The 24,309-nt window shown below is 32.0% G+C and overlaps 1 protein-coding gene across 2 annotated transcripts in view; it reads right to left on the reverse strand.

Annotated features, from left to right (window-relative positions):
• LOC140434772 (PDF receptor-like) overlaps positions 1 to 24,309 on the reverse strand; it is a 1,054,707-nt gene that overhangs the window by 954,303 nt on the left and 76,095 nt on the right. The window contains exon 1 of one of the 2 annotated variants that reach the window (XM_072523273.1): positions 10,087 to 10,282. The exons of the other annotated variant lie outside the window; for it this stretch is intronic. The gene's annotated coding sequence lies outside the window, so the exon portion shown is untranslated. Of the gene's footprint in view, positions 1 to 10,086; positions 10,283 to 24,309 lie in introns of those variants that run through there. 2 annotated transcript variants of the gene reach the window in all.

A 24,309-nucleotide genomic window follows, 5' to 3' on the forward strand; every position in this document is an offset into this window, starting at 1 on the left:
ACGAAAGGCAGAATTTACAAAACAGTCATCAGACCAATAATGACATACGCGGCGGAAACAAGACCTGATACAGAGAGGACAAAAAGGATGTTGAAAACAGCAGAGATAAAAACACTTAAAAAAATTGATGGTAAGACACTATGGGGCAGAAATAGATGCAAGGTGAAGAACATCAAGAACTGGGTAAGAAATAGAAGAGTAGACTGGAACGATCATATATGAATGACAACAAATAAAGTAGTAAATACGGCAAGAGACGGTTCACCAATAGGAAGACGATCAGTATGAAGACCACGAAAACGATGCAACGACAACTTACTGGAGGCACATTGAAAAACAGAGAGTCATGTCTGTATAAAAAGAAGAAAAAGAAAAAAAAACAAGAGGATAATTTTTCTTGGTATTCCTAGTTCTTTTAGTGACTGTAACATTTTATTTCTTTTTATTTTATCGTAGGCTTTCTATGCAAATTGCTTACAACATAAATGATGTTATTTTTAAATCCTGCTTAGTATTCACTTTTCTCTTTTTTAACATAATTGAATATTCTTTTCCACATTACGCTAGTGTTTTATAGCCGATTTCTAACAATGATATGCCTATAATATTCTCGCATTCCCTTTTGATTCCCCTTTTATGGATTTGGGGGTATTCACACTTTCGTTCAATCTTCGGGTAATTTTTTAAATTTTTTTTAGCCCAAGTAATTTTTTTTAGATTTTTTTTTGGATCAATATGAATAAAAAAGGTCTATTGTAAGTCTTCTCTAAAGTTAATCGTTTTAGATTTATAAATATGTTAAAATTGACAAAAACACAAAATGACAATTTTCAACGCTTCAACGTCAAAACACAATAAAAAAAAATATTATTTTTTAAATTGTTAAATGCCTAAATTCAAGTTCAAGCCTTCTTCTATCAGCTGCCAATGAAAATTAGGGGCTTATTTGTGCCACATATCTTGGTTCTCTTATACACACCGCAGCCGGAGCGCCCGCCCTGTCATAAGCGCCTTATTAACGATTAAAAGAAAATGTTTTAAAATAAAATAACCCAACATACTTATCGTAAAATAATAGAACAAAGCTTGAATTTGAATTTAGGTCCTTGGTGAATTAAAAAATAATATTTTTAAATTTCGTTTTTGAACCTTAAAAATCGTAATTTTGCGTTGTTTTCAGTTTTAAATCGTTTTTAACTCAAAAACGGTCAAGTTTACAAAAAAAAACTACAATAGGCATTTGTTAAGAATTGTCCAAAAAATTGTCCGAGACAAAAGAATTAATTGTTACAATTTGTTTAAAAAAAAATTGTTAAAAAAATTGAACAACTTTTCGCCTGGGGTCCTATTGAACCTTATTTTGGGATATCTAGTAAAAGTGATTATGGAAAAAAACCTCACCGGAATATTTTTCCACGAGCACACGAGCTTCTCTCGTCTTGTCTAAAGTAACTTGGTAACTTTTCGTCTGCCATTAAAGATAAAATAATCATAAATAGAGGTAATGAATTTTGACAAGAGCTATGAGTCATGCCGATACAGTACACAAGTTTACCTGTTATTTACAAGGTCATAGCTCTTATCAAAATCAATTACCTATACTGATAGCATTAGGCTGAATACACCTCTAAGCGACTACGATCGCTATCGCGTCCACGATGGCGATGGTGATCTCGGTTTATGCAAAAAACGAACACATCGGACCGATAGCGACTTGCAATTTTAATAATATAAATATTATAGTTGGAAATATAATGTATAAAATTTACGAAATATAATAAGAAGAAGTATTACTTGTTGCAGTATTGTTGGACAAAGAAAGGAAATTCACTCGAATTTAAAGGTATATAACGTAACTAATCCGGCAAAGAAAGAAATTTAATAAAAGATATGCGTAGGCGTTCTATTTTTCTATTTACAAATGCAAATATTTATGCAATTTATTTTGCAAAAAAAGAAGAGATGTTTGGGTACATGACATTAACCTGAGATACAAGAAACCAGGATAATTTAATAAATCGTATCCAGAACTTCGCAGAGATGAGAAGCGGTTCTATACATACTTTAGAATGAATTTTGAAAGTTTGGATGAAATTTTAGATATGATAACAAATAATATTACCAAACATGAATAAAATAATATATTTTTTTACAATTTCAATAGTCAAGTTTTTCGATATCCATTTTTATTTGCATCGACCCACCAGCAGTAAACGTAAACTGCTGCGTTCTGAACGCTAAACTGATTAAATCGCGGCGATTGCCATCAGAACGCTGTACAAAATTCCATTGTATGTGCTGATACACTTGTTTGTTTAATCGCGGTCGACATCGTGATTGCCATAGCGTCGTGATCGCGTAGCTGTGTTTTCCGCTTTAAGCACTGATAAGAGGAATCCACCAACAAATTATAGAAAATACAGGGCGGGCTTATTATTATTGGACTTTGGAAATAGATAGATAGGGTGATTTTCTCAGAGGGGTTAACCTGGAAAATTAACCTGAATGTGTTAAGTACAAAATTAATAATAATAATAATAATAAACCAGGGCGAATCTAAAAAAAAACGACTAAATTTGGATGTCAGAGGTGGCATTCGGAATTTTTCAGAAAAAGTTGTGTGATAACTTCAGTAATAATAATTGTCCTATTCCCCTCTCAAATAGCTCAGAAACATTAATAAAAAAATCGAAATATTTAAAAATTATTAAAAACATTTTTTGTGTGTGCTTTTGGTTTCTTTTGACTGTCGACTTAATCCATTAGCCGAACTAAAATTACTCTTATATTATGTCTCTTATACTCATTATATTTATGAATATTTATAACCTATTTGATAATAGTCATGAATGTATTTAGAATAATTAAGTGTTGTGGATGTTTAGTATTTTTTAAATTTTAAACATAGAAATAGTATTTTTATATTGAACAAAGATGACAGACTGTGATAAATTTTATCAAAATTACATAGCATCATTGATGATACAACCTCATTAAGTTTCTCCCTGATGAAGGACATAACCAATGTCTGAAAGCTTGGAATAAAAATTTACAAGAGTACACGTTTCATTTTTATTGCTGCCAGCCCAATATTTAATGTTTACTTTATATTTATATATATATATATATATATATATATATATATATATATATATATATATATATATATATCTTTAAGAAATATGACCGTTTAATTTAATATAAAAAAAATATGCACTCGTAAGTGAATGGGATATTTTCGGTCAATTTGGAGATAAAAAAGACAAGAGTTGTGCTACTTTATCTATTTATTGAAGACGTTTCGCCCAGTGTTCATTGGGCATCATCAGTTCATCTAAAAGAGTATTATTAGCGATACATCTATATGAAAAACAATTAAGTAAATGATCTTACCATTAAAAGATCTGTAGCATTAAGATGTTATTATTGTGAAGAAACATCAAAAATTAATCTAGTAAATAAATCAGCAAAAACACAGAAACACAGAACGCCGGAAGATTCCCAATTAAAGTAATTTTATATTAATTTTATTTTTAATTTAACTTTTGAAAACATTGATTGATTCTAAAATATATCAAAAAATGTAATTGTCAATTTTTAAATGTTATATTAACAACGGCAAGGCTAGGGATCTTGACTGTTATGATCATATCATGCAAAATAAAGTATTTGAAAGCTCGAATGTCAGAACTGACAATCCGCTGGTGAGATTTAAGAAAAAGTTTTGTAGATGCCAACATAAATGTTATGATATAATAAAACGAGTTCAAGAAGAAACCAATAATTTAAAAGTAGAATACGGAAGAATCAATTTTGTAGTATTAGTGCATGGTAAATTTATCTTAAGTTGCTGATATCAGTTCTCTTATTTAATGCATTAGGTTGTTTCAAAATATGACACATCTCCATAAACTGTCTCTTATTAAGGTTACGTTCTCTACAGAGAATTCTAACATCATCAAAATTCACAGTATGTTTGGTGTTGATTGCATGTTCTGCAAGAGCACAAGTATGTTTGAAAGTTTAATGTCACTACGATGTGAAGTAAGGCGTCCTTTAAGGGAACGGCCAGTTTGTCCAATATAACATGCATCACATTCAGAACAGGGTATATGATAGACTACATTCACTTGTTCCAAAAAGGAAAGAGGTGTTTTAATTTTAGAAAACAAGTTCATGACAGTCTTAGCATTATTGATAGCAATCTTAACCGGGATATTGTTATGTTTGTACAATTTAATAAGCTTTTCAGTTACATATGGGAAATAGGGTAGTGAAGAGTAATGGGTGGTGGAAGTTGTAATGTTAGGAGAAAGTAGAGTACTGTTGTTCATAATATTATTTAAAATCATTCTAAGTTGATCACCATTAGGTAAATCATCAATAGAAGACCCAAAACTTGTTGAAAAAAGGTATTTATTTATGAGAGATGTAGGGTAAGAATTGTAAGATAGTATACTTCTGAGTAACAAAAGAGAATCCCTTTTGTTATCAGGATGTGTTAACCTATGTAGCCTACAACTGAGTGCTTTTATAAGATTTATTTTGTATTTGAACGGATGGCAAGAATGATAGTTAAGAAACCTATTACTAGCCATAGGTTTCCTGTACCAACTTGTACTTAGTGTATTGTCACTATTTCTAAAGACACGCATGTCTAAGAAAGGAAAACTATTGTTAGAAGGATCCTCGAGTTCATAAGTAAACTGTAAGTGAGGATCAAAATCATTAAAAATCGATAAGGTAGACTTGTTTTTTCTTTTTAGTTCAACCTTGTAAGTATTTTGTCTTTTTTAGCTCTTGATAATAATTGTAAACACAATTGAAAGCTCGAGAATAAAAAAATAGTTAACCAATAGCCCGTTTATTGACTCCAACCCATCCAAAACAGTTATATATTTGTTCCAAACGAGTCACAAGTACCTCTTTTTTCTTATTCTTATATATATATATATATATATATATATATATATATATATATATATATATATATATATATATATATATATATATATATATATATATATATATATATATAGCCTAAAATTTTAAATGTAGGGTTTTAACGGGTGTTTAGGAAACAGAAATTTGTTGGAATTTATGTATAATCCCTTTATAAAGTAAGAGTAAAAGTTTAAAAGTATTTATTGTAATCTTCAGATTATTAATACACTTATTGACTACTGTTTGATAACAATTTAAAGATTAATTTTTATTGCTAACGGGACTGATGCGGCCATTAATCCAGTCGGGATCTGTACAAAAATGGATTACGTTGATTTTAATATAATAGATTTAAGATAATAAAATATCTTCGAAAGATTGTTGGGAACTACGATTTGAATAATTTCCAGCTGGAAAAATTGTGTAAAACTTAGAAAAAAGAAGGAATTTGGAACAAAAAATCGACATTACAGACCCCGAGTTAGTGTTTTGTCATGAATATTCTCAAAGAAATGCAATTTTTTGCAAAACGTTTTAACAATATGTAATGGTTATCTCGTCATTTTATTTCAATTTAAATATAAGTAATGATTGGCCCATAACAAAGTGATCATATACGTATCGCTCTGTAAATTAGTGTCGATTTTTGCAATTTATTACCGTAAATACCAGTTTTATTAGTAGATATTTAATTACAAATAGTGATAAACAACCATTTATGTATATATTGGTGATATTTTCTTCACTGCTGCATGCAATGTATTCCAGGCAACAAACAAGTATTCTAATATTTATAAACAATTCTTTTGTCATCTACTTACTTATTAGAAAGCCATTAATTCTGCCAGGAGCTCTAGGCTTTTGGCAAATCAGTATAGACAAAAGATTTTACAATATGAGTTTGTTATTTGCATACATTTCAGAAGAAATATAAACAATAATATTGATTACTCCGTTGATTAAAAAAGCAATGAAATTATGAATACAACATCTACAGTCAAAACCACAGCAATGCCTACTTCCAGTAACACCGAATCTTTAACACCCACATCTTACGTTGCTGTTATGAAATCTAGACCCAAGCCTTCCTCCCTAAAAATTAGCAAGCAATTATTTATCGCTCAGAAGAAAACTTAAAACAATTTGACTCCGTAAAATCTACTAGTAATATTGTTTGCCTTAAAAATAGAATATTTGCATCTCGAATCTCAAACAATGGGATTTACATATACCTAAGCAAAGTTGAACTTGTTGACCAGCTTATTACCAACTATCTTACTATCAAAATAAACGTTGTAGACCTACCTATTATGATAGTAAGTTACTCTAGCAAAATGTATCATAATTTCGAATGTCTATCCCTCAATTCCTCACGACCTCGTAGAAAATGCTTTAAACGGCCCTAGTTTAAAACTCGCTTCTCCCGTCTCTTTCTTAGAAGCTAGAACAAGGAGATGAATATAGCCTTGGCCATATCCTTTAATTTCAAAAAAGTATACATAATTCCACCTACAGAAAATTATGAGGTTCAAATCTCACTAGGTATTTTAACTCGATTCCACACCATACAGTATAATTTTATCTACTGACAGAATGAAATGCTTTATTTGTAAGCAAAACTGGCCATACAGCTGCAAGTTGTACAAATTGTCAAAACACTAATGTTCCTTATCTGCCGGTGAACAATCATCGGTAACAAAAACCTCACCAGCTACTACTTTGAAACAATTATCTTGTGAAACTATACAAGGACCAAAAAAGCACTTTCTAGCTCACTCAGCATACCACTTTCTTGACCAACTGATATCTAATCCTCAAATTGAAAACTCGTCCTTGATGCCTTCTCCTAATTCTCCTAAATACTTAATAAAAAAAAAGCACAAAACACGTGAATAACATGTCAAAAATGGATTCCACAGATAAATCCAAAATATCAGATGCATCAAAGCAAATCATCAAGGATTTTTACACCAACAACCCACAAATCGTCTTTTCTCCACCAGATCATCTCATAGTATCTCTTGAGAACGCTCCGTCAAGTAGTAACCCCACAATAGAAGCGCAGCAAATTATTTCTGACATTAATTCACTTTTATATGACATGTATGCAATTTATCTACACCTAACCACCAGAACACTTAAAAATAAGTTCATAAGAATATTAAAGAAACTCAAACAGGAATTACATTCAGAATTAGACCATATTATAGATAAGTTAGTATCAAAAGCATCTCTTGATAGTTCTGACGATGATGACCCAACAAAATATTCACAATATTAGGAAAAATTTAATCACTAACAACTTTCACACTTATTCAATGGAATTGTGACGGATTCTTTTGGTGCCTAGAAAGAATCCAACAACTTATCAGCGACACCAATTCAAATATAGTGTGCCTACTAAAAAACAATATTAAACAAAATTTTAATATTGATCTTAGAAGTTATAAAGGATATCATCACGTTAGAATATAATGCTTCAAAGCAAGTGGAGGAACGTAAATTTTTGTCGAAAAATACGTCTATTCAACACATTTGTCTTTAGTTGCCAACCTAGAAGCAATCGCAGTAACCTTATAAGTAAAGAATAAATATTTGCAGTATATATATGCCACCGAGTTACAATCCTACTGAATCTGAACTGGTAGACTAATTTTTTTAATTTCCAGTACTATTTTTAATTGTCGGAGACTCACAAACCATGTGTACGGCATAGGAAAAGTTGTAGAGGACGTACAAAACATTAACGACAGTTGTTAACAAATCGAATACTTAACGAATACGTAACGAATAATTAACAAATCGTTAATGTAATTACCGAAAATTTTTATCAACGGTTTAAAACCAAGAATGTACTTACAAAAACAAATCCTCCTATATAATATCCTTCTCAATCTCTCAAATTTACCTTTACTATCTTAAACACTCCATTCACACTACAGGAATTCTTAAATATTCTTCCAACTTGCAAAAATTCAGCTGCAGGTCCTCAACAGATCCCCTTCATTTCCTCAAAAATGTTTCCATATATGTCAATAAAAAACTTCTTAGAAATCAGAATCTATACCTAGTTATACCAATAACGAAACAGGACAAATCCCCGAACAATCCAAATTTTTACTGTCTTATTTCACTATTATGCACATTGTGTAGGCAGCTAAAAAACTATTAAACAAAAGACTTATGTGGAACCTAGAAAAAACACAAAATTTTAGATTAAGCTTAATACGGATTCCGACCATCCCGAAGCACGGCTGATAACTTACGTAATGTTACAAACAGAGACCACAACCGCCTTTCAAAATAAGTAAGATTTAATAACAATATCATTTGACATCGAAAGCGCCTTCGACACTCTATTATGTTCTACTATATTCACCAAATTAAAAGTATATAATATAACGGGAAATACATTATCTTTTATTAAATAGTTTCTTTCTGATCGTCGCTTCAAAGTATAAGTTAACGGAAAAGCTTCCTGAACCTATACTTGGGAAAACGGGTACCGCAAGAATCAGTTCTAAGTTCCACTTTATTTATAAAAACTATCAATATCTGCAATAATATTCACAACCCAGCGAAGTACAACTTATATCCTGACGACCTGATTTTATATTGACGCGATAAAGATACGTTCACAACTACAAACTTAATCAAAAAAGCATTAAATGAACTAACTTCTTAGTCTATAAGTTTTGGTATTAATTTCTCTACTGAAAAATCAAACGTACTCAACTTTAGTCGAAGAACACAGAGCATATTATTACCTTGAATTACATTAAATGATATTCCGCTCACAGAAGCTAATGAACACATGATACTAGGTTTAATTTTTGATAGTCGACTTACATGAAAACCACAGATTATAAACGTCAAAGCTAATTTCTTAACTAGACTAAATCTACTAAATTCTCTAGCAAACCATCGCTGAGGAGCTGATGAAGATATCATAATAGATATATACAGGTATTCAGACCTCTAATTCGTTCTCGATTTAATTACGGATGCTTTCTATACATGCCAGCATCAAAGACTTATGTCAGAACTCTTGACATTATTCAGAATACCGCATTACGAATATTGCCCGGAGCTTTAAGATCCAGTAGCGCCCAAAGTTTTCGCTGTCGCTTCGCACAGATACTCATATACTGCCCTCAACTCGTCCCTTGGATTAATAAAATACCAAAAATTGACCTGTCGCTTAATAATTATCACTAAACTGAAACCAACAGCCAAATTCTGAGGCAATCTTTCCTAGAGCTGATCAACACAAACTCATATGACGAGATTCTATACACAGATGCATCTAAAACTGAGACAGGTATCGGATATTCTAAAACAACTGCAAATAGTATCATTCAGAAGTTCTGCCTTCCACCATCCACCTTTATCTCTACAGGAGAGCTGTACACCATCCTAGAAGTCCTGGCAAAACCAATGAAAGAATTCAACCTCGAAATTATCCAAAATACAACCCACCATCGAAATTTTTTAGCTACCTAACTTAAATAAAAGAGACAACTTAATCGTTTGCAGGCTAAGTATTGGTCACACACGGCTGACACATGGACACCTGATGGCTTTGGAGAAATCAATTCTTTTTGAAAAGTGTAGTAAATTATTAACCGTTCAACATATTCTTACACAGTGTGTCAAGTACGAGCAAGAACAAAAAAATACTCTATGCAAGATCTTACAAATGTGATCCTCAGCCAATTAGAACTTGTTCAGAATGTACTATATTTCCTTCCTCCTTAGAAACGAATTTGTATTACAAAATTTAGTATTTTTTTATATTGTTTTTTAAGTAATTTATTTATTGTAAATTATACATAATTTAAAGTAAAATGGATAATAACCAAATTGACACAGTGTCAATAACATTGTATTTGACACACAATAAAATAAATATAGATTCCCTATATTTACCTATACAAAATATAGATTCCCAAGTTTTACATTTTTCACAATAACATCAAACAACTAGAACACTTTTTCTTGAACTTCATGGCTGTATGTTTATTAAGGAGACTATTTACCTTATAAAAAATCTAATTTGTTAAGAAAAACATCAGTCAATATTAATATCATCCCCTATATAAAAAAAACAACTCTTTATTGTGTAAAAAATCCAATACAAACCACTTCATGTTTCACAAACTCTTCTCTTTCAACCAACTCTTTTCATTAATAAACACTACGACGCACAGAGAATCCTGTAATTATTCATCCCCTTTTCAAAATACAACGTAATGTTGATCTCACAAACTTCGTATTAAACTATCTCTAGGTATATCAAACAAAACATCTTCACACCACGCTACTTGAAAATCGCGATCGTACTGCAAATTTGTTTTTGTGTAGATTGTTATCAGCTGAAAATTAGATCACCTATAGTAAATTTAAGACATTGCTTCCAAATAAAAGTATTAGACTGAAAGGAAGTGATGCGAAATATCGTAAATATTTTGACTCTAAATATTACGAACAATCTCCATTTTATGCACAGTTTTAGCGCGCAAAATGATTATATATATATTGAAATGATATTGGACGTAGGAGGAGGCAAAATAGTGTTTAAAAAATTAATTTATATGTTATATACTAGATAATATTAGATATTAAAAGTATTTGGTTATTTTAAGAAGTTATATACTAGAGAATTTAATAAAAATTATTTATGTGAGGGCATTTTTAAGAAATTAGCATGTAATAGGTGTGGGAAGTTTTTTTTATATAATTATATATTTAAGTGAGCCATGTGCGTAGGCAACCAGATATACATACTCTGAAAGTGACGTTTAAGTAATGATTACGAATATAAAGTGGGGTTATAATAATATGTTGTTTAAAATGTGTAGTTTATTAAATTAGAGTGTTAGTTACTGATTTAAGTGTATATTCTGATCTGAAAAGCCTAAATGTCAATGACAAAATTATCAATAGAAAATTCAAGAATTCTCCAGAATACAGAATTTGACCTTTGTTTACGGTAGAACGTTCTCGAATATGATTATGTCTATGGATCCAAGATATACTTTTTCCAGAACATTCATATAGGTAGGGAATAGAACAAATCGAACAGGATTTCTTGGTAGATGGTTCTGGAAGATTGAAAAGGTATAAATACTCGGTGATTTGGATTCAAGATGGCCAGTTTAGTATAAAAGTTAGTTAGAGTTAGTATGAAATAAGCCATTCAGTTAGTAAGAAGAAGTCAGATCAGTTACAGTTTAGTCAGAATTAGGAAGAAAGTATAAAGTATGTAATAATCGGAGATTTAGTATTAAAATTTGATAATATTGGAAAGTATATTAGAAGAATATTGGTTGGATATTGGAAGAAATTAAAAATTATATTATGATTGGAGATTAGTATAAATCAACTTATGATAATTATATGGTGATCGGATATTGGTATATTGAAAAGAAGAATAAATATAAATATATAATATATTTGGTGGTTGGATATTGGTATATTGAAAAGAAGAATAAATATAAATGCTGTTTGCTGGTTTGCTTGGTGGTTTATAAATATTGGTGAAGAAAAATATTTGAAATTGGTGGAAGCTGATAATTTAAAAAAGTAATTTCACAAAAACAAGGATAACCGAAGCTGAGAACGAAGATATTGAGTGGTGATTAAAATCTATATAGTGGAAAACAGTTCATTTAGGCATTCAGTGACAGAAAGGTACAAAATTTTGTTAATATAATTTAGTTAGTGTCATAACAATTTTAATTTTGAAGATAGTTTGTTTAAATTTTACATTGTCTATAGAATTTAATTAGTTTCATTAAAATTTTAATTTAAAGATAGTTTATTTTAAATTTTACATTGGTTATGTTAGATATATATGTGTGTTTCATAATAGATATAATAAAGATAATTTAAAAAGTGCTTACAAACTAATTCTTTGAGAACCGCGATAAAAACCCTATATTATTAAAAACACTCATTGCTCATCATTCACAAACAATACATCATGTATGTGTGTATGTATGTATGTATGTATAGGATGACCAGCTTTCAAGCCCATTGCTGGATGGATAATTTCTATCGTTTTCTGTTCTTATCTGTCAGCTTCCAATCTCTGATTCTCTGATTCCCATCTCTCTGACAACTTTCGTCCATTTATTTCTTGGTCTTCTTCTCTTTTATTTGCCCTTTAGTGCTCCAATGCTTCCAATTTCCGATTCCCAGCTCTCTGACATTTTCCTTACATTTCGTTCTTGGTCTTCTTCTCTTTTATTTGCCTTTTAGTGCAACCAATATTCTTGACTTGTCTTGACTTGACCCTTGCGATCTTTATAAATGTCTAAGCCATTCTTGTCTACGTTTTTTCATTAATTTTGTTATTGTAGTGTTAGCATACAATTGGTACACTTTTACATTAACTCGTCTTATCTATTCCCTCTTTACTACTTCTCCAAACTTTCTGGGAAGTATCTTTCTTTCCCATGCTTCCAATCTGTTGTTTAAAGTTTTGTTCATAATCCATGTTTCGGCAACGTATAGCATTGTGGGTCTAATTATATTTTTTTTGTATTACGAGATATATCTCGTATATCTATACCTATTTGGCTTTAATTATTTTGTTTGCAGCCCCCCAGCACATCTGTTTCTCTTGGTCAGTCTCAGACTGATTTTAGTTTTTATAATAAGAGTATCTTATAACATATATTCATCCACCTTCTCGAATTCTACAACGGATCTATCCTCCACCTCCAATTTAAAGGAGCTCCTGGTGTTAATTTTTTTTTTTGTCAAAATTTTTATCTACTTGGATTTATTAATTTTAACTTTCAGTCCCATTTTTTTCAGAACTTTCCTGAATAATTTTTTTTTGGCTATACTTGCCAGTTCTTTTCAATTTATTGCAATGAGAACCATATCATCTGCGTACGGTAAACATTGGTGCTTTTTTGTAAAAGAGTGCCTGACCTATTTATCTCTCTATCCCTTACAATTTTATCTAGAACTATATTGAAAAGCTAGGTAGACAACTGGTCTCTTTGGCGAACACCTTTTTTCACTTCGAATTCTTCTGAGACAGTACCGTTGCATTTCTCAGCACAAATGGTATTTCTAATTGTCATTTTTACTAATTTTACTATTTTTTCTGCCACTCTGAACATTTTTAGCATTTCTATTAACTTGTTTCTGTCTGTTGTATAGTAGGCAGCTTTGTAATCAATGAAAAGTACTTATGCTGAAATGTTGTGTTCATAACAATTGATCAGGATTTGTTTTCGCATATAAATTTAATCGGTTGTTGATCTTTCCTTGAAAAATCCTCCCTGGTATTCTCTTAGATTCTTCTCCACATATATTTCTAGTCGTTTTTTAATTAGTATGGCAAGTACTTTTTATATTATCTCTAATCAGGATATTGCTCTATAGTTTGCACATTCAGTTCTATCTTCCTTTTTCTGTATGGGAATTATAATGGACTTGGTCCATTCTTGAGGCATTTCCTCGGCACCCTACACTTCTATCAGCTCACTAAAATGGTTTCTTAAAGCCTCTACTCCATATTTTAAGTTCTCTGCGACAATACCTCTCTCCCCAGGGCTTTTTTAATTTTTCATATCTTTTAATATTTCTCTTATTTCTTCTCTTGTGAGCTTTGGTATTTCTTCTACTACTGTTTGGAGTTTAGTAGGTAATAATATAATTTTCCTTAGTAGTCACTCCGACATTTAGCAGCTCTTAGAAAAATTCTTTCCACCTTTCACATACTCAGTCGTCGTCCACTATCAGGTTTCCTTGCTTATCTTTTACTTTCATCATTCTTTCCTGGTACCCAGTTTTTAATAAATTTTCCGTTTTTGTAAAAACTGTTTATTTTATTTTTCTTGTAATTTTCTTCAATACGCTTTACTTTATCATCCATACTATACGTTCTATTCTGCGCCCTTAGGATTTTCATTACTTTATTCCCTTTTTTTCGTTGTTTGGGCTTTCTAGGTCGTCATTATTTTTGCGATCACAGCCCTTTTAATTTTAAATCTGTTTTTTTTCCTCTTGTATAACTCTGTTCTACATTCGTCATTGAACCAGTGTTTTTTTAAATCTTCTTGTTATCTTGTCATGTATATATATATATATATATATATATATATATATATATATATATATATATATATATATATATATATATATATATATATATATATATATATATATATATGTGTGTGTGTGTGTGTGTGTGTGTATTTGGACCAAACCATTGTAGCGATGGTTCGTGAACAATAAAAATGAGCTGGATGAAATAATGCAGAGCGCAGATAGTGTTAGATTTGTAAAGTTACAACGAGTAAAGTGGCTTGACCAATTAGAAAAAATATCAAATATTCGAGCTGTAAAAGTAATTTAGAGATGAAGACCCCAAGCAAACAGGACAAGAGAAAGGCCCCAAAAATGGTGGATGAACGACGTAGAGGAAGATCGTAAAAGCATGAACATCAGGCAGTGGCGAAGGAAAGTATCAGATAGGGCAGAATAGAAGTTGTTAAGTAGGCCAAAACCCACAAAAGGTTGTAGTGTCATTAGAAGAAGAAGATATATACATATATACCACGTCAAAAAAATCATAATTTGAGAAGATCATATCCGGTTAAGCCTGGTTAACCTGGTAAGCAGTCTAAATGACGTGAAATTTATGGATAAAAATAGCCAATGTAAAGTTTAATTAGACCTAATGTAGGTTTAATCATATTTTTAACAAATATTTGTGGCAGAATTAAGTTAAAATGTTATTCAATACAGCAATTATTGACTAATATTATTTCTATAGACATGTAAATGTAAACATCTAGTCGCAAAACAGTGTAAATCACAAAATATATATTAGAATTATGGTTATATATTTCCAACTTATATACTATACAAACTATGAATTGCCTAACTTTATTTAAGTAGTCTGCTTTAGATTTGACTAACATGGCATTTTTTTGACAAATTTTTGATTAAATAAAAAAAAGCTTCTTAAAACAAAGCAAAAAACCTTACTAAGATTTTACTATTTTAATTTTTTTATTTAATTAAATCTTATATATTTCATTTAAAATTTACAACTCGATCCTACGATTTGTTTTAATTCTATGATTTTATGTATCCATGATTCGAGTTACAGCTATCTGTAGTAAACTAAACTTATACTTAATATCATTAAAAAATTTGAATAAAAATGTAATGTTAAAACCTCCATGCTTAGCTGGCAAATGTTAGCTGCAAATACAAAAGTAAGTTCATATTTTTAGTCTTTTTTGTTATTTTGTCGATTATTGTACCAACTTGGACGGTAATACTGATAAAAATTGCTATAAAAAATTTAAAAAAACTTTAATATGCGTTTTTCGTCTCTAAGATAAATAGTAATATTTCTTTATTGGTACTTGATTTTTAATATCTATGTGGATTTATATTTAGTTTTGCAATTGCCAATAATAAGGAGATATCACTTAAATCGCGAAATACAGAGTAAAATTAAAGAGACGTTGTCGAGTTCCTCCACACGAACAGAAATGTCATTAATAGTTTGTGGTTAAGGTGTCAAGAGACTAGTGATGTGGTTGAACGTCATACCCGCCGTACAAGTATAACCAACCAGATTAAAGACAGTTTTGTTAGTTTGCACGGTTTGTGAGATTGCACTGTAACTGCATCACAAGTACAAATGAGCCTGCAAGAGACCCATCAGGTGTTTGTAAGTTGCCAAATCATTATAACTAGACTGCATAAAGTAGGGTAAATGCTCTAAGACCTGTAGGAGTGCCTGTGTTATCCGGAGAAAATCACGCTCATTCACTTTAGTAGGCAGAAGAAACGCAAATTTGGTTGGACGTGAGTGGGTCTTTACTTTGTTCACAGATGAGTCCTGAGTTGGATTTGCACCAGATTTAAGATTGACAAAAATTTGGAGATGATCTGGTTTTGCTGAACGATTGGCCACCGTGAAGAAGGTTCCTAGACAGCAAGGCGGAAGTATATTGGTATGGGGTGGCATCACTCTTGGAGGAAGAACAAATTTCGTTTGTCTGGACGGTTTCTAAATGCAACAGACTACCACGATATTATTCTCGAACCTATTATGCTACCCTTTGCGCAATAAGCTGGTCCCAATTTCAATTATTGCATGACAATGCCCGTCCGCATACTGTCAGCGTCATGCGAACATTCTTAGAAGATAATGAAATTAAGGTTTTACCATGGCCTGCATAATCGCCAGATTTAAACTCAATTAAGCATAAATGCGACATATTTAACAGATGCATTTACAACAAAATATTGAGTTCAATACAATACAGCAACTGTTTGAGGTCTTTTCAATGGAGTGGAAAAGAATATCGCCGGAAGACATTGACCATCTGATCATGAGTTTGGCTTAGAGATGTGTGACAGTAAACAACCACCGTGGAGGTAATACACTATACTAACTTAAAGTTAAGATTATTTTGTTAAAAGTTGAGGGGCAGCAAATTAGTTTTTTATTTTTTTGTTACCATTTTTTGACTTATGGAGTTCTCTTTTGATTTTCTTAAGAGCTATTGCGATAATTATAAAAAAAAAATAATATTATATCTTTATTTTATATCCGGAACATTTGTTTATAACTTTTAATATATAATATTTAAAAACATTATTTGAAATCCTTCTGTTATCTCCTTTGGTTTTTAACCTCTAGATTATTTTGGTGTATGTATGAAGACCAAAATTTCAAATAATGGTGTGATCATATGTCATCATAGGGATATCGCTGTATTAATAATTTGGACACTGCTATTTTGCTACTTTGATCTATATTTTGTACAAAACTATATCACTCTAATTTAACCCTTCAGTAGTCGCTAGGAATTTTTGAAAACTAGTAGTCGCGCGTGGTCGAAACGACCGTTTGGTCTTTTACTTCTTAGTTTGTATTAATAAAAGTATTTGGAACCAGTTTAAGTAAAACACGATTTTATTAAGGTTTAATAAGTAGAGTAACATGTTACAAAATAATATAAAAAGTAAACTAATGTGAAAAATACTGTACAGAAAATTAAAAAACTATTTTCTACTCCGATAAAAAAAAGAAAACTTTTAGTTAATCCGAATAAGTTCAGTTTGGTACTCTTTGCATACTGCACGTGTATGTTCTCTGCATAAAAACTTTTTACATTTACAGCAGAAAACAGTCGTTTTCCGGTTCTTTTTACGGTCGCAAAAGTAGCATCTATCATGTATTCCTTCATTCGTTAGAGTGCCGTCTGAGTTAGAAATATTACATATGGCCTTAATACGTAACTTCAGATTTCTATTTAAATTGTCTACTGTTGCTCGGAATCGTAGATGTTCATCCATAAGAGAAAATGCTAAATGCTTCAAAAATTTTCTTTTGAGAATTTTATTATCAGCAAGGTTCTTACTGGCATGAATCACTAGCGAATTAATGCCTGCGATATTTAGTATGGTGCTTCTTTAACTGCTTATGATTTTCTTTGGTGTAATTCCAATTCAACTTTTGCATCCTGTTTACGCTGTTCTGAAGTATTAGATGATTTTGTTTTAGTATTAGGACTGACACACTTTTGACAATTATCTTTATGTGGTGCATGAAAATGCAAATTAAACTTGGTGTTAAAATTTTTGCGAAATGTAAACAGCGAGAGCGATTTTCTTAAGTCTTCTTTGCTTTTTTTATACTCTCTATACATGATCGACATGTTCAAAGTTGGTGAAAGATATTTAATTTTTATGTTATCTCGTCGGGAGAAATGGGATTCGTATGCTAAGAACAGTTCAATGAAGCCACATAAAAACTGCTCGTTTCAATATTGGTTTTATTATGAAATGGATCCTTTACCCCTTGCATCCTGAAGAGGTGTCCCATGTCCTTGTTTTCGTGCTAAAATTAATAAAAATTTTTCATCTGTAATGGACACTGTGTCTTTAAAAAGTTCTTACATACCACTTGGTCACAACCATTTTCATCCGGTAAATTATACGAGTTTTAGACCTACGTGAATTTTGATTTTGGGTATAAGTTCTCTTTTTGTCTTCTACTTTTATTTGACCTTAAATAAAAACATTTTTCATTGACCAGTTGAGCAATTTGCATTCGTTCATTAGAAATTTTCATATGACACATCATTTTGCACGAACACGGTCCAACTACGAGTTCTTTAGCATTTTTAAGTTTTTCTTCTTCCGTGACATATTCTTCTCCTTTCTCCCGGACTATCTTCCTTTTATACCTTGCATGATTCTCAAGATTTCTTACTCTCTGAAATGTTGGTGCGATTCGCCTTCTGGTTCATCATTGTCTTTATTCTTAATGTTCGACAACCAATTTATTGAGTTTTTTTCACTCGAATCATCATTATTCTCGTCTAAAACAATAAAAAATATTTATGCAGAAGTGAAATACTTCAAATTTGTATCTTGGTATGAAACCTTTAATTTAAAACCTTTTAAAAATGTCGTCCAAAATTTACAGGTGCATAACGTAACGTTTTCGATCTGGTTCAAATCATCCTCAGTGCCCTATTTTTGTACTGAAGCTAACACTAAAACAGTAGCGGTGACATCAATATATGGTTTTACATGTTTAAAAATTTAATATTTATTGCGACCCTAGGTCGATGACAATGGATAAAGATTTTAATACTTAAAGAGCAACATCTTTCTTCGCTGGACTTGAACACGTGGTTCTTGTCAGTTAAAACGACACAGACCAACTGGCTGAGGTGACAGGAAATATAATTCAAGAAGACAGCATTAACATGACGAGGTTCGTGTGTTCATTTTCATTTAGGTAGTATGTAGCTGTAGCTTGGTTCATAGTTTCTTTTATTAAGTTAATATATCTGCTGTCTATTCTACAATTTTGCATTGCGTTTATTACGGCCGTGTGTTTTATGGTATCAAAAGCTTTTTCGTAGTCTACAAATGCTAGGAAAACTGGAAACTTGTATTCGTTCTTCTTCTTCTTCAAGTGCCCTGTCCGTTGCGAACGTTGGCTATTAACATGGCAATTCTGATCTTATTTGCGGCGCTTCTGAATAGTTCGACCGATGTGAGCCCGAACCACTTCCTCAGATTTTGGAGCCACGAGTGTCTTCTCCTGCCTCGCCCTCGCTTACTGTCTATTTTTCCCTGGACAATCAATTGCAGTAGACGGTACTTATCGTGTCTCAATATGTGGCCTAGATATTCAAGCTTTCTTTGTTTAATTGTATTCACGATTTCTTTCTCCTTTCCGATTCTTTGGATTACCTCTGTGTTGGTGACATGTTCGGTCCAGGATATACGAAGAATGCGTCGGTACACCCACATTTCGAATGCTTCTAGTTTTCTCGTGAGCGTCTCCGTCAGCGTCCAGGCCTCCACACCATACAGTAAGATCGGAAAAATGTAGCATTTAACTAGACGTAGTTTTAGGGGAAGAGACAAATCCCTGCTTATGAGGAGCTTTTTCATATTGCTAAATGCTGCTCTAGCTCGTTCTATTCTTGCCTTAATTTCTGTGGCCTGTTCCCATTTTGCATTTACGTTGGTGCCAAGGTACACATAAGATTCTACATGGTCAATTAGTATGTTACTTATCCGTAACTGTCGAGCAGGCTGTTGCTTCCTGCTTATCAGCATCCACTTTGTCTTCTTGAAGTTGAGGCTCAGGCCGTATTCCTCACTAACTGAATAAACTCTTTCCATTACCTGCTGTAATTCGTCTATGGTACTGGCAAGGATCACCGTGTCGTCGGCATATCTTATATTGTTTGTTAACTCGCCGTTTATTTTTATGCCCTCATTTGCATTTTCCATTGTATTCGTTACATTTTTCTATTAATATTTTTGTGGTTTACAGGTGATCGGAAGTTGAATAGCCTTTTCTAAAACCTGCCTGTTCATATGGTTGGTATTCGTCTAATTTCCTTGTTAGTCGAGTAGTTATGACTTTGGTGAGTATTTTAAACAGGTGTGACAGTAGGCTTTCTTGTGTAATAAGATTACTTTAGAGTTGTTCCAGCTCTTAGGGACTTTGTACTGATGTAAACAACTGTCCACAAGCTTAGTTACAATTGCAATTAGTTCCTTACCTCCTTCTAATATCATATCTGTGGTAATATTTCTTCTCCTGCAGCTTTATTTCTCTTCATATTTTCCAATGCTGTAGTTACCTCTGAAATTGTTACTTTTGGCATTATTACGCAGCCATAGATGAGCTTTATTAACAATGTTTTAAAATAAAATCAGCTCTGAATTTTCGTCAGGGGCCGATAGAAAAATGCTTGAACTTGTAATAAGCTGCAAAAAAATAGGTGTAAAAATAATATTTTTTACTATTGTTTTTAGGCCTTAAAAATCGCCATTTTGCATTTTTTTAATTTTAAATTATTCATAACTCGAGATCGATCAACTGTAGAGAAAACTTACAACAAACCTTTTTTGTCCATATTAATCCAAAAAAACCAAAAAAAAATTGTTTAAAAAAGTTCAAACAACTTTTCGCCTGGGTGACCTCTTAAACCTTATTTTGATGTATCTGAAAAGTGGTTATGCAAAAAAATCTCATGGGAAAATTTTTCCGAACGAACCCGAGCTTTTGGCCTTGTCTATAATATTATCTGACACCTTTTGTTTTAACTGTTTACTATTTATTTTAAAAATATGTTAATTTTTAACTCAAGCAACTCGTTAGGATTATTTCTCTTAGCAAATAGCTACCTAGTATAGTTTAATGTTGACGAAGTAAATATTGTACTTTCTAAAGTTTCTCAAACTGCATCTCGTAACTTTGGTGATCGTATATATTTTATCATTGTGAACTCGTGTAATAGAACAGTATTTTAAAGACATTTATGTTATTTGATTATTTATGCGCTTTAAAATGTAAGTTTACATAAAAGTAAGTTGATATATGACGAGGCTATCAGAACTAAGAAACCAAGATTGAACTACTGAAGATAGCAGTCACATAGGGACTAATTTTGAAACTTTTGCCTCCTGAAATCTTTCGATTGCAGTTCATTTATAATGCATGTGTAAGTTTTTATTTTAAGAAAAGATTGCATCGATAACCATACAGTATGATACAAAAATATGGAACAAATTCATTATATCAGAAACAAGCGATTTTAAAAAACGTTAAATTTAAAATTTGAATGACCATAAAGTAATGATATATAACTATATATACATATATATATATATATATATATATATATATATATATATATATATATATATATAGATGCATATATATGTGTATATATATACATATATATACCTGTATTATATATATATATATATATAGACATACTCTCCCGAAGAAGCTGAAGCTGTTTTGACTTGAAGATCCTTTTTATGTGGGAGATCATTCCATTCTGCGTTTGGTTTTACACTTTCTGGTGTGTATTCGCTGTTTCTACTACCTTTTTCATTGTTGTCTCAGTTTAGGTCTGCCTCTAGATCTTTTACCTATTGGTATTCATTCTCTTATAACTTTTAGCGGAATGCTCTTCTCTTTTTTTATTATATATCCATATCATCTAATTCTTTGTACTTTTATATCTCTAACCATTCTTGTCTTTTCTTGACTTAATCTTTTGATCTTTCTTAACCCATCGATTCTTGTGCTTCGTGACTCATCCATTGTTTTGCATCCTCTTCGTTGTTCCTCTCTGGTCCCAGTATTTTACTTATAATCTTCGCTCAAAAACTTTCAATTACTCTTCTTCTCTTGCTGTTAATGTATATAATTCTGCAACATATAATACTATTATTGTTATAGCCGTTTTGTAGATTTTCATTTTTGTGTTTTGGCTTATCTTCTTATCTTTAAACATTATCTTTATACAACGCTGTATTTCCCACTTGAATTCTTCTTATTATATCTACACTATCATTTCTTCTGTTGACTAGTACTCCCAAATGTTTTCAGTTCTTCGAAGCTGTGCATCTATTGTCATCATCATCATCAGTGGCGTTACAGCTCTTCATGAGCCAAAGCCTTCTTCAGAACAATCCTCCATTCGCCCCTATCTCTGGAAACTCTTCTCCATGCTCTAATTGCGATAGACTTCAAATCATTTTCTAGGTTGCCTTGGTACCTAAGTCTCGGTTTTTCTCTTTTTCGTTGTCCGATCGGCCCTCTTCGGTCAAAAACTTTTCTGACTATGGTATCTTCCTCTCGTCTGATTACATGACCTATCCATCTGAAGCGTGCTACCTTAATGAATTTGACAACGTCAGGTTCTCCAAATCTTCTATACAATTCAAAATTGTAACACCTGCGCCACAAACCTTGTTCTTTTATGCCTCCATATATTCGTCTTAGTATTTTTCGCTCAAAACGTTTGAGCAATTCTTGGTCATTCTGTGTTATTATTCGTGTAGGTGTCGGGTTGCTTGACCTAGTGCAACACATAAATTTGGTCTTTTGAACATTTATATTTAGTCCCATTCTGTGTGCAGATGCTCTTAACGACCGAAATGCTTCAGTCAGAGATTCTGTGGACCTACCTATAATGTCTATGTCATCTGCGTATCCGACTATTTGTACTGATTTGTTAAAGATAGTACCATTCGTAGTAATCTGCGACTCTCGAATTATTTTTTCTAATGCCAGGTTAAATAAGAGACACGATAGTCCATCACCCTGTGTTAGTCCATTTTTGCAATGGAAGGGTTTAGACAGATCTTTTGGATTTTTACCATGCTCTCTGCACCTGTGAGTGTAAGTTCAGTTAACCGGACAAGATCAAACGAAATGCGAAATTCTACCATAGCAAGTAGAAGTTTATTTCTATTAACGGAGTCGTATGCGGCTTTGAAGTCAACAAATATGTGGTGGGTGTCGACGCCGAACTCTAGGGTTTTTTCAAGGATCTGCCTCACTATAAATATCTGGTCCGTTGTTGATTTATTAGGACGGAAACCGCACTAATATCCTTCAACTATTTGTTCGGCGTAGGGAAGGAATATTTTGTACAATACGTTGGACAACACTTTATATGCCATATTGAGTAGGGTGATGCCTCTATAATTATCACACACCATCATGTCTCTTTTTTTGTGTATAGGACACAGTACACCTAACTTCCAGTCTGTGGGTGTTTCTTTCTGTTGCCAGATTGCAGTTATCAGTTTATGCATATGTTTCATAAGGGGGTCGCCGCCATTTTTGAAAAGTTCGGCAGGGAGATTATCCGAACCAGGAGCTTTATTATTTTTCAGTGTTGCGATGGCTGCCCTAATTTCTTCTTCGGTGGGGGGTGGTTGCCGATCAGCTTCATTCATTTGAAACATGGGATTCTCAGTCTCGCCATCTTCGTGGTTGCCGCTAATCAGTTCTTCAAAATGGTCCGCCCATCTATTGTCAGTTCTGTCAAAATGCTATATACTATGCGGTCCATATGTATGGAATAAATTCATTTTTGGCGTTATTATGTACTATCTGAAAAAAAACCTGATACAGGTTGATTTTGATTCTGAAATTGACAATATACAGTATGAAAATATTATCCCCTTCCAGCACTCCCTTTGAATTATAAGCATCCCCTCGAAAATTTTAAATAACAAAGAGAGTCGTGTGGCACCTTGTTAGAAAGAGATTTTAGTTCTCTGTTCAGAAGTATATAAAGTTTTTTAAGTTTGGTGCAATCATAACTAAGAAAATTGATTTTTAAGATGTACATTTTGATAATGTCTCTAACACAAAACTTTAGGTTGAATGAAGATAATTTTGTCACATAATATTTAGAATGTATTTTTCAATGTAATTTTCAATTAAATTAAATGTTTAAAATGACCACCAATCACTTCTTGACAATAGCCGAGGCGATTTTGAAATTCTCGCACAATATTTTGTACGACCTCGGGGGTTATTTTGTTAATTTCTTCCCTTCGAGAGGAGTCAAATCTGAGATCTAGCCGGCCATTCGATCGTTCCTCGTCTTCCAATTCACCTATTGGGAAAAACCTCGTTTAAATAATTTGTAACTATACGTGCAAAATGCGGAAGAGTTCTGTCTTGTTAGCAGTTCTGGCAGTAAATAGATCGATCTATCTCAATTGTATGAATGACATCAGGAAAAAATCTTCATAATGTAGGCACTAAAAGCAAACCATGCATTTAGAACTACATAACGAATCTTCTAAAATAGGACTGAAAATGAATTTAAACAAAACAAAGGTCATGCACTCCGAAGACACCGTGACAATAATAAACGATAAAGTTATAGAAAAAGTTGAAGAATATATATACTTAGGACAAAAAATAATACTAAATAGGGAAATTCAAACTGAAGAAATAAAAAGAAGAAGAAATTTAGCTTGGGCAGCATTCGGTAAACTGAACTATATACTCAGAAATCA

This window comes from Diabrotica undecimpunctata, chromosome 2 (genome assembly GCF_040954645.1).
Source record: "Diabrotica undecimpunctata isolate CICGRU chromosome 2, icDiaUnde3, whole genome shotgun sequence".
Lineage (NCBI taxonomy): Eukaryota > Metazoa > Arthropoda > Insecta > Coleoptera > Chrysomelidae > Diabrotica > Diabrotica undecimpunctata.